Below are 9,360 nucleotides of genomic sequence, written 5' to 3'. Positions count from 1 at the left end.
AAACGCCGGGCTGGTGCCCATTCCTGGCGTTTAACGCCAGGTTGTTGCCCTTTACTGGCGTTTAACGCCAGTCTGGTGCCCCTTTCTGGCGTTAAACGCCCAGAATGGTGCCAGACTGGGCGTTAAACGCCCAACAGCTAGCATTACTGGCGTTTGAACGCCAGCTTCTTCTCCTCCAGGGTGTGCTGTTTTTCTTCCTGTTTTTCATTCTATTTTTGCTTTTTTCATTGTTTTTGTGACTTCTTATGATCATCAACCTACAAAAAAGATAAAATAACAAAAGAAAATAGTTAACTATAAAACATTGGGTTGCCTCCCAACAAGCGCTTCTTTAATGTCAGTAGCTTGACAGATGACTCCCATGGAGCCTCAGAAATGATCAGAGCAATGTTGGAACCTCCCAACACCAAACTTAGAGTTTGAATGTGGGGGTTCAACACCAAACTTAGAGTTTGGTTGTGGCCTCCCAACACCAAACTTAGAGTTTGACTGTGGGGGCTCTGTTTGTCTCTGATTTGAGGGAAGCACTTGAATGATCAACTCTCCTCTATCAACATCAATCACAGCCTTTGCTGTGGCTAGGAAGGGTCTGCCAAGGATGATGGATTCATCCATGCACTTCCCGTCTCTAGGACAATGAAATCAGTAGGAATGTAATGGTCTTCATCTTCACCAAAACATTCTCTACAAGTCCATGAGCTTGTTTTCTTGAATTGTCTGCCATCTCTAATGAGATTCTTGCAGCTTGCACCTCAAAGATCCCTAATTTCTCCATTACAGAGAGGGGCATGAGGTTTACACTTGACCCTATGTCACACAAGGCCTTCTTGAAGGTCATGGTGCCTATGGTGCAAGGTATAGAAACTTCCCAGGATCTGCCTCTTTTGAGGCAGTTTCTGCCTAGACAAGTCATCCAGTTCTTTGGTGAGCAAAGGTGGTTCATCCTCCCAAGTCTCATTTCCAAATAACTTGTCATTTAGCTTCATGATTGCTCCAAGGTATTTAGCAACTTGCTTTCAGTGACATACTCATCCTCTTCAGAGGAAGAATACTCATCAGAGCTCATGAATGGCAGAAGTAAGTCCAATGGAATCTCTATGGTCTCATTTTGAGCCTCAGATTCCCATGGTTCCTCATTGGGGAACTCAGAGGAGATGGTGCACGCCCATTGAGGTCTTTCCTCAATGGCATCCACCTCCTCTCTTTCCTCTCCATATTCGGCCATGTTTATGGCTTTTGCACTCTCCTTTTGGATTTTCTTCTGTGTTGCTTGGGAGAGTACTAGGAGGAGTTCAGTAATTTTCTTGCTCAGCTGACCCACTTGTCCTTCCAAATTTCTGATGGAGGACCTTGTTTCATTCATGAAAACTTTGGGTGGTTTTGATAGATCAGAGACATGTGCTAAGTCAGAGGTATTCTGCTTAGAACTCTCTGTCTGTTGCTGAGAAGATGATGGAAAAGGCTTGTTATTGCCAGCCTTTCTTCCAACCATTATTGTTATTGAAACCTTGTTGAGGTCTCTCTTGATTCTTCCATGAGAAATTTGGGTGATTCCTCATGAAGAATATAGTGTTTCCATAGGGTTCTCTAGGTAATTCACCTCTTCCATTGAAGGGTTCTCAGGATCATAAGCTTCTTCCTCAGATGAAGCTTCCTTAGTACTGCCAGGTGCATTTTGCATTCCAGACAGACTTTGAGAAATCAAATTGACTTGTTGAGTCAATATCTTGTTCTGAGCCAGTATGGCATTCAGAGTGTCAATCTCAAGAACTCCTTTCTTCTGACTAGTCCCATTGTTCACAGGATTTCTTTCAGAAGTGTACATGAATTGGTTATTTGCAACCATTTCAATTAGTTCCTGAGCCTCTGTAGGCGTCTTCTTCAGATGAAGAGATCCTCCAGCAGAGCTATCCAAAGACATCTTGGATAGTTCAGAGAGACCATCATAGAAAATACCTATGATGCTCCATTCAGAAAGCATGTCTGAGGGACATCTTCTGATTAATTGTTTGTATCTTTCCCAAGCTTCATAGAGGGATTCTCCATCCTTCTGTCTGAAGGTTTGGACCTCCACTCTAAGCTTACTCCATCTTTGTGGTGGAAAGAACTTTGCCAAGAAGGCATTGACTAGCTTTTCCCAAGAGTCCAGGCTTTCTTTAGGTTGAGAATCCAACCATATTCTAGCTCTGTCTCTTACAGCAAAAGGGAATAGCATCAGTCTATAGACCTCAGGGTCTACCCCATTAGTCTTGACTGTGTCACAGATTTGCAAGAATTCAGCTAAGAACTGATGAGGATCTTCCATTGGAAGTCCATGGAACTTGCAATTCTGTTGCATTAGAGAAACTAATTGAGGCTTAAGCTCAAAGTTGTTTGCTCCAATGGCAGGGATAGAGATGCTTCTCCCATAGAAATCAGGAGTAGGTGCAGTGAAGTCACCAAGCACCTTCCTTGCATTGTTGGCATTGTTGTTGTTTTCGGCTGCCATGTGTTCTTCTCCCTTGAAGAATTCGGTCAGGTCCTCTAAAGAGAGTTGTGCTTTGGCTTCTCTTAGCTTTCTCTTCAAGGTCCTTTCAGGTTCAGGATCAGCTTCAACAAGAATGCCTTTGTCTCTGCTCCTGCTCATATGAAAGAGAAGAGAACAAGAAAATGTGGAATCCTCTATGTCACAGTATAGAGATTCCTTGAAGTGTCAGAGGAAAAGAGAAATAGAAAGAAGAAGGAGAAGAATAATTCGAACTTTAATCAGATAAGGTTCGAATTGTGCATTAAGAAGGAGTGGTACTCCATAAATAGAAGGATGTGGGAAGGAGGGAAGAGAATTTTCGAAAATTCAATCAAAAGATTTTGAAAACATTTTGAAAAACACTTAATTGATTTTCAAAAATTGAAAGTGGAAAAGAAATCAAGTGATTTTTGAAAAAGATTTTGAAATTAGAAATCAAAAAGATTTGATTGAAAACTATTTTGAAAAAGATGTGATTAACAAGATTTGATTGAAAAGTTATGGTTTTAAAGAGATGTGTGATTGAGAAGATATGATTTGAAAACAATTTTAAAAGATTTGATTTTGAAAATTAGTGACTTGCCTAACAAGAAAAAGATATGATTCAAACATAAAACCTTCCTTAACAGAAAAGGCAAAAAATGTTCAATCAAATCATTAATTGTTAGTAAGTATCTTTGAAAAAGGAAAGAAATTGATTTTGAAAACATTTGATTGACAAGATATGATTTGAAAAAGATTTGATTTTGAAAAACTTTGAAAACTTGAAAAAAATTGATTTGAAAACAAAATCTTCCCCCTAGCACCATCCTGGCGTTAAACGCCCAGAATGGTATACATTCTGGCGTTTAACGCCCAAAATGCTACCTCTTTGGGCGTTAAACGCCCAACCAGGTACCCTGGCTGGCGTTTAACGCCAGTCTGCCTTCTTCACTGGGCATTTTTGAATGCTCAGCTTTTTCTGTATAATTCCTCTGCAGCATGTTCTGAATCTTCAATTCTTTGTATCATTGACTTGAAAAGACACAAATTAAAAGTATTTTTGGATTTTTAATAATCAAAATGCAATAAGAATCAAATAACAATGCATGCAAGACACCAAACTTAGCAGTTTGTACACTACTAACACTATATGAGACACATAAACACTCAAGCCAAAAGAATTCAAAGATCAGAGTAAGAAATCATCAAGAATTACTTGAAGACCCTTAAGACACATGAATGAATGCATGCTATTGACACCAAACTTAAGATGAGACACTAGACTTTAAGCAAGAAACATCAAATATTTTTGGTTTTTATGATTTTTTTTTTGATTTTTTTGTGTTTTTCGAAAATTAAGTGGAAAAAGGTATCAAAATTCTTAATGAGAATTCCAGGAATCAGTGCAATGCTAGTCTAAGACTCCGGTCCAGGAATTAGACATGGCTTCACAGCCAGCCAAGCTTTCAAAGAAAGCTTCGGTCCAAAACACTAGACATGACCAAAGGTCAGCCAAGCCTTAGCAGATCACTGCTCCAAAAGCAAAATTGATGAAAATCAACAAGCTCTTGTGGTGATAAGTTGAAACCTCGGTCCAATCAGATTAGACATGGCTTCTCAGCCAGCCAGATTTCAACAAATCATCATGAAACTCTAGAATTCATCCTCAAGAATTTCGAAAAAAAAATAAATACCTAATCTAAGCAACAAGATGAACCGTCAGTTGTCCAAACTAGAACAATCCCAGGCATTGTTACCAAAAGCTTGCTCAAAACTTGAACAATCCCCGGCAACGGCGCCAAAAACTTGGTGCGCGAAATTGTGAACAATACTTTTCACAACTCTCATAATCCCTGGTCATGAACTCCAAAAGATTTGGTGGTTCAATTCCATGGCATTACACAACTTCGCACAACTAACCAGCAAGTGCACTGGGTCGTCCAAGTAATACCTTACGTGAGTAAGGGTCGATCCCACGGAGATTGTTAGCATTGAAGCAAGCTATGGTCATCTTGTAAATCTTAGTCAGGCAAACTCAAATGTATATGGTGATGAACGAAAATAACATAAAAGATAAAGATAGTGATACTTATGTATATCATTGGTGTAAGAGCTTCAGACAAGCGTATGAAGATGCCTTCCCTTCCGTCTCTGCTTTCCTACTGCCTTCATCCAATCCTTCTTACTCCTTTCCATGGCAAGCTCGTGTAGGGTTTCACCGTTGTCAGTGGCTACCTCCCATCCTCGCAGTGAAAGCTAATGCTCACACACTCTGTCACAGTGCGGCCAATCACCGGTTCGGTTCCCGCTCCTACTGGAATAGAATCCCTCTTTTGCGTCTGTCACTAACGCCCAGCAGGTTAGAGTTTGAAGCGCGTCACAGTCATTCAATCATTGAATCCTACTCAGAATACCACAGACAAGGTTAGACCTTCCGGATTCTCTTGAATGCCGCCATCAGTTCTTGCCTATACCACGAAGACTCTGATCTCACGGAATGGCTGGCTCGTTTGTCAGGCGAGCACTCGGTTGTCAGGCGATCAACCATGCATCATGTTATCAGGAATCCAAGAGATATTCACTAAGCCTCAGATGCTTGTAGAACAAGAATGGTTGTCAGTCACCTTGTTCATGGGTGAGAAGGATGATGGGTGTCAATCATCACCTTCATCAAGTTGAAGAACAAGTGATATCTTGGACAAAGAACAAGCGGAATTGAATAGAAGAACAATAGTAATTGCATTAATACTCGAGGTACAGCAGAGCTCCACACCTTAATCTATGGTGTGTAGAAACTCCACCGTTGAAAAATACATAAGCATAAGGTCTAGGCATGGCCGAATGGCCAGCCTCCCAATGATCTAAGATAGCATAAAACGAAGATAGCTACCAAAGTCCTCTTATACAATAGTAAAAGGTCCTACTTATAGATAACTAGTAGCCTAAGGTGTACAAAGATGAGTAAATGACAAAAAAAATCCACTTCCGGGCCCACTTGGTGTGTGCTTGGGCTGAGCAATGAAGCATTTTCGTGTAGAGACTCTCCTTGGAGTTAAACGCCAGCTTTAGTGCCAGTTTGGGCGTTTAACTCCCAATTAGGTGCCAGTTCCGGCGTTTAACGCTGGAATTTCTTGAGGTGACTTTGAACGCCGGTTTGGGCCATCAAATCTTGGGCAAAGTATGGACTATTATATATTGCTGGAAAGCCCAGGATGTCTACTTTCCAACGCCGTTGAGAGCGCGCCAATTGGACTTCTGTAGCTTCAGAAAATCCACTTCGAGTGCAGGGAGGTCAGAATCCAACAGCATCTGCAGTCCTTTTGAGTCTCTGGATCAGATTTTTGCTCAGATCCCTCAATTTCAGCCAGAAAATACCTGAAATCACAGAAAAACACACAAACTCATAGTAAAGTCCAGAAAAGTAAATTTTAATTAAAAACTAATAAAAATATACTAAAAACTAACTAAAAGATACTAAAAACATACTAAAAACAGTGCCAAAAAGTGTACAAATTATCCGCTCATCACTCATCATATTTATCTCTTTCTATTTTCAGTTCTTATTTGCTTGAGGACAAGCAAACCTTTAAGTTTGTTGTTGACGCTGCACTTATGGGTTTTCTAAAACATAAAAGGGAGGCAAATCATCCTCACAAAGGAGCACAACCTGAAGAATAAAGCGACTGCTAGGATAACTAAGGTGGTTGAGTTCCTTTCATTTTTATTCCTCCCCTCTTTTTTCTATGTTATGTTCCAGTTTTCTGCCATTTTACTTTGTCTGTTGCATGATCTTTTATTAGTTAGAATCATAGGATTAGTTTTCTTTTAATTGCTTTAATGCTGAAAAGATGTTTCATGCACCACTCACTGAACTTGAATCTAAAAAGAAAAGAAAAAGAAGTGATGTATTGCATGAGAAATTGAGTTTAATTCTAAGAATAGTCTTATTTACTTAAATGTGGTGGTATTTTCTGTGATTTTTGAATGCATGATATGAACAGTGCATATTTAAATTTGAATCAAGGGATGTTAATGTATAAGGAACAGGAATTTAGAAAATTATTATGACTTCTCTGAAATAAACAAAAATTTAATCTTTGAAGCAAAAGAAACAGCAAAAGAAAAAAATAATAATAATAAATAATAATAAAAGCAAGGTCCAAGGCTCTGAGCATCAATGACTAGGGAGGTCGGACATGATTAAAAGCTCAAAGAGTTGTTTCCCTAGTCATATGCTTGTGGTGTGATTGTGTCAAGTAATCCTTGAGACAAAACACTTAGAGTCGAGACCAAGTGCATTTAACAGAGTATGCCAAAGGCTTTGAGCACCACTGTCTGGGAGTAACTGAAAGAAAAATCAGAACTCAAAGGGAGTTCCCCAGTTAAGTGCTTGTGGTGTTTTTGTGTTAAGTAACTCTTGAGACAAAACATTTAAAGTCACGGCTAGACTCAAGGTGCAAAGCACCAAAGAAAAATAAATTAAAGTAAATGTTGCTGCGTTCAAGGATTAAACTGAAATGTAAAGATCAGAGAATTCATAATATTATCTGGATTCTAATCCCGAATGACATTAACATTCTTCTGATTCAAAGGAGAGTGAGATGCCAAACCTATTCAGGATTACAGTTATAAACCCCACTATAAAAAGAGACATAAGCTTAATCGAACTCTCATACTCATGCAAATTCACATCCTAAGCCTATATTAGTTTTGGTTGCTTGAGGACAAGCAACAGTTTAAGTTTGGTGTTGTGATGCGTGAGCATCTTATCTATCTTTTCCTAGTGAATTTGCATCTAATTTATTGAGTTTAATTAAGAATTAATTATATTTTAGACACTATGGATGCTATTTTGAGTTTTGTGCAATTTTATTTATTTTAGGTAGCATTTGGAGAGATTTGATAAAGTTTCTGCAGAGAAAAAGAAGAAACCAAAGAGATGACCAGCGAAGATCGACGCGGACGCATGGCTCACGCGACCGCGCGGAATGGAGGAAAGCGCAATGACGCGATCGCGTGCCTGACGCGAACGCGTGGACTGGAATCTGCACAAATGACGCGAACGCGTGGACGATGCGGACGTGTCACATGCGCGATCTGCAATAATACAAATGACGCTGGTTACGAATTCTGGGCTGTTTTGACCCACTTTCCAGCCCAGAAAATACAGATTAGAAGCTGCAGAATAGACAAAGCAATTGGTCCCCACCCATCAACTGAAAATCTGTTAATTAATTCAAATTTAAATTCAAATCTTATCTTTTAGGAAAAGATATTATTTTTATTTTTAGATAATTAAATTTTAAAATTAATTAGGATTAGTTATAAAAAGGGGGAGACTTCTCTTCTATTGAGAGACTCCATTGGGGGATTGGATCCCATCATTGGGAATACATTTTGTTACCTGAACCCTTATTTATTTTCTACTCTGAACCATGAGCCACTAATCCTCCATTGTTAAGGTTAGGAGCTCTGTCTATTTGTATGGATTGATTTTATTACTTTTTCTATTTTAATTTATATTTTAGATTTATATTTAAGAATTGTTTTCGTTCTTTATATTATGAATTTGGGTGGAACGGAAGTATGACCCTCTTTCTATTTGTGTTCTTGTATAACTTGGAAAAGCTCTATACTTGAACAATAGCTTGAAAACATATTCTCCTAAATTTTAATTATTTGGATTTAAGGGGATACGTGACATATAATCCCCTTATTTTTGGGTAATTAGAGTTTTTGTGGCATGAAAACTGAAAATTGATTTTTACCCTCTAATTGGAATTAATTGACCAAGGAATTGGCAGTTAATGAATTTTAGAGGAGACTAGGAAGGTCTAAGGAATTAGGGTCTAGTCACATATAGTTTGCCATAAATTAAATCCTACATAATTAAAATAATTAGTAAGAAAAGTTAATCTGGAAAAATAGATAACTCTGAAGCCTTAACTATTTTCTCTATATTTTATTCCCAATTTATTTATTTATTTTTTCCTTTTTATATTTTGAATTCAAACTTAAACCTTTTGAACATCTCAAAACCAATTTCTGCCTGCCTAACTAATCATATCAAATACTATTGTTGCTTAATCCATCAATCCTCGTGGGATCGACCCTTACTCACGTAAGGTATTACTTGGTACGACCCGGTGCACTTGCCGGTTAGTAAGTGCGGGTTATAAATTCCGCACCAATAGTTTACCCTTGCTGTTAAGGAGGAGGTTGATGATGTTGTCTCAAATCCTCCCCTCTCACTGTGAATCTTCTTTCTATGTCCTCATGAATTAACTCAACATGCTCAAGCGAGAGAATTATGTTCACTGCGTACGAAAATGTTAGATGGTGAGTTAATACAACTTTCAATCCAGAAGACAAATCTTCAGTGGAGATTTTCTTGTTCCTCCAACCCCTGGGTGCCTTCTTCTTAGGAGCCTCCTTCGAAATTGATGCTGCACACCTAACACCAAACTTATATTTGATGTCAGGGAGAATTTTATTGGCTTTCACCATAGAAGCTTTGGATTGTAACTCATATTTGGTATTATCAAGTGATTCTGGAGGGAATTGATCAGTAGACTCAGTTTTCATGCACCTCTCTTCTTCATTGAAGTGCTGTGAGGCTTTGAAGACATGAAAAACCAAGTGCTTATCATGTACTCTCAATATTAATTCACCTTTTTTCAGATCAATGAGAGATCATCCAATGGCTAAGAATGGTCTTTCCAAAATAATGGAGAAATGTTCATCTTCATTCATGTCAAGGATCACAAAATCTGTTGGAAGGAAGAACTTTTTCACCTTGACTAGAACATTCTCCACCACCCCATGTGCCTTCCTTATGGATTTCACTGCCAATTGAAGAGTTGTCCTTGTAA

General features: G+C 38.6%; 1 non-coding gene across 1 annotated transcript; it reads left to right on the top strand.

Moving 5' to 3' along the window:
- Nucleotides 1-1,975: 1,975 nt before the first annotated feature.
- LOC130947046 (small nucleolar RNA R71) lies at nucleotides 1,976-2,083 on the top strand. The gene has a single exon (XR_009072459.1). It is a non-coding gene; the product is annotated as a small nucleolar RNA R71 (small nucleolar RNA).
- The last annotated feature ends 7,277 nt before the right edge of the window (nucleotides 2,084-9,360 follow it).

Source organism: Arachis stenosperma, chromosome 8 (genome assembly GCF_014773155.1).
Source record: "Arachis stenosperma cultivar V10309 chromosome 8, arast.V10309.gnm1.PFL2, whole genome shotgun sequence".
In the NCBI taxonomy this organism is placed as follows: domain Eukaryota; kingdom Viridiplantae; phylum Streptophyta; class Magnoliopsida; order Fabales; family Fabaceae; genus Arachis; species Arachis stenosperma.
Note: the sequence above shows the minus strand (reverse complement) of the source record. Positions and strands in the feature narration are given on the sequence as shown.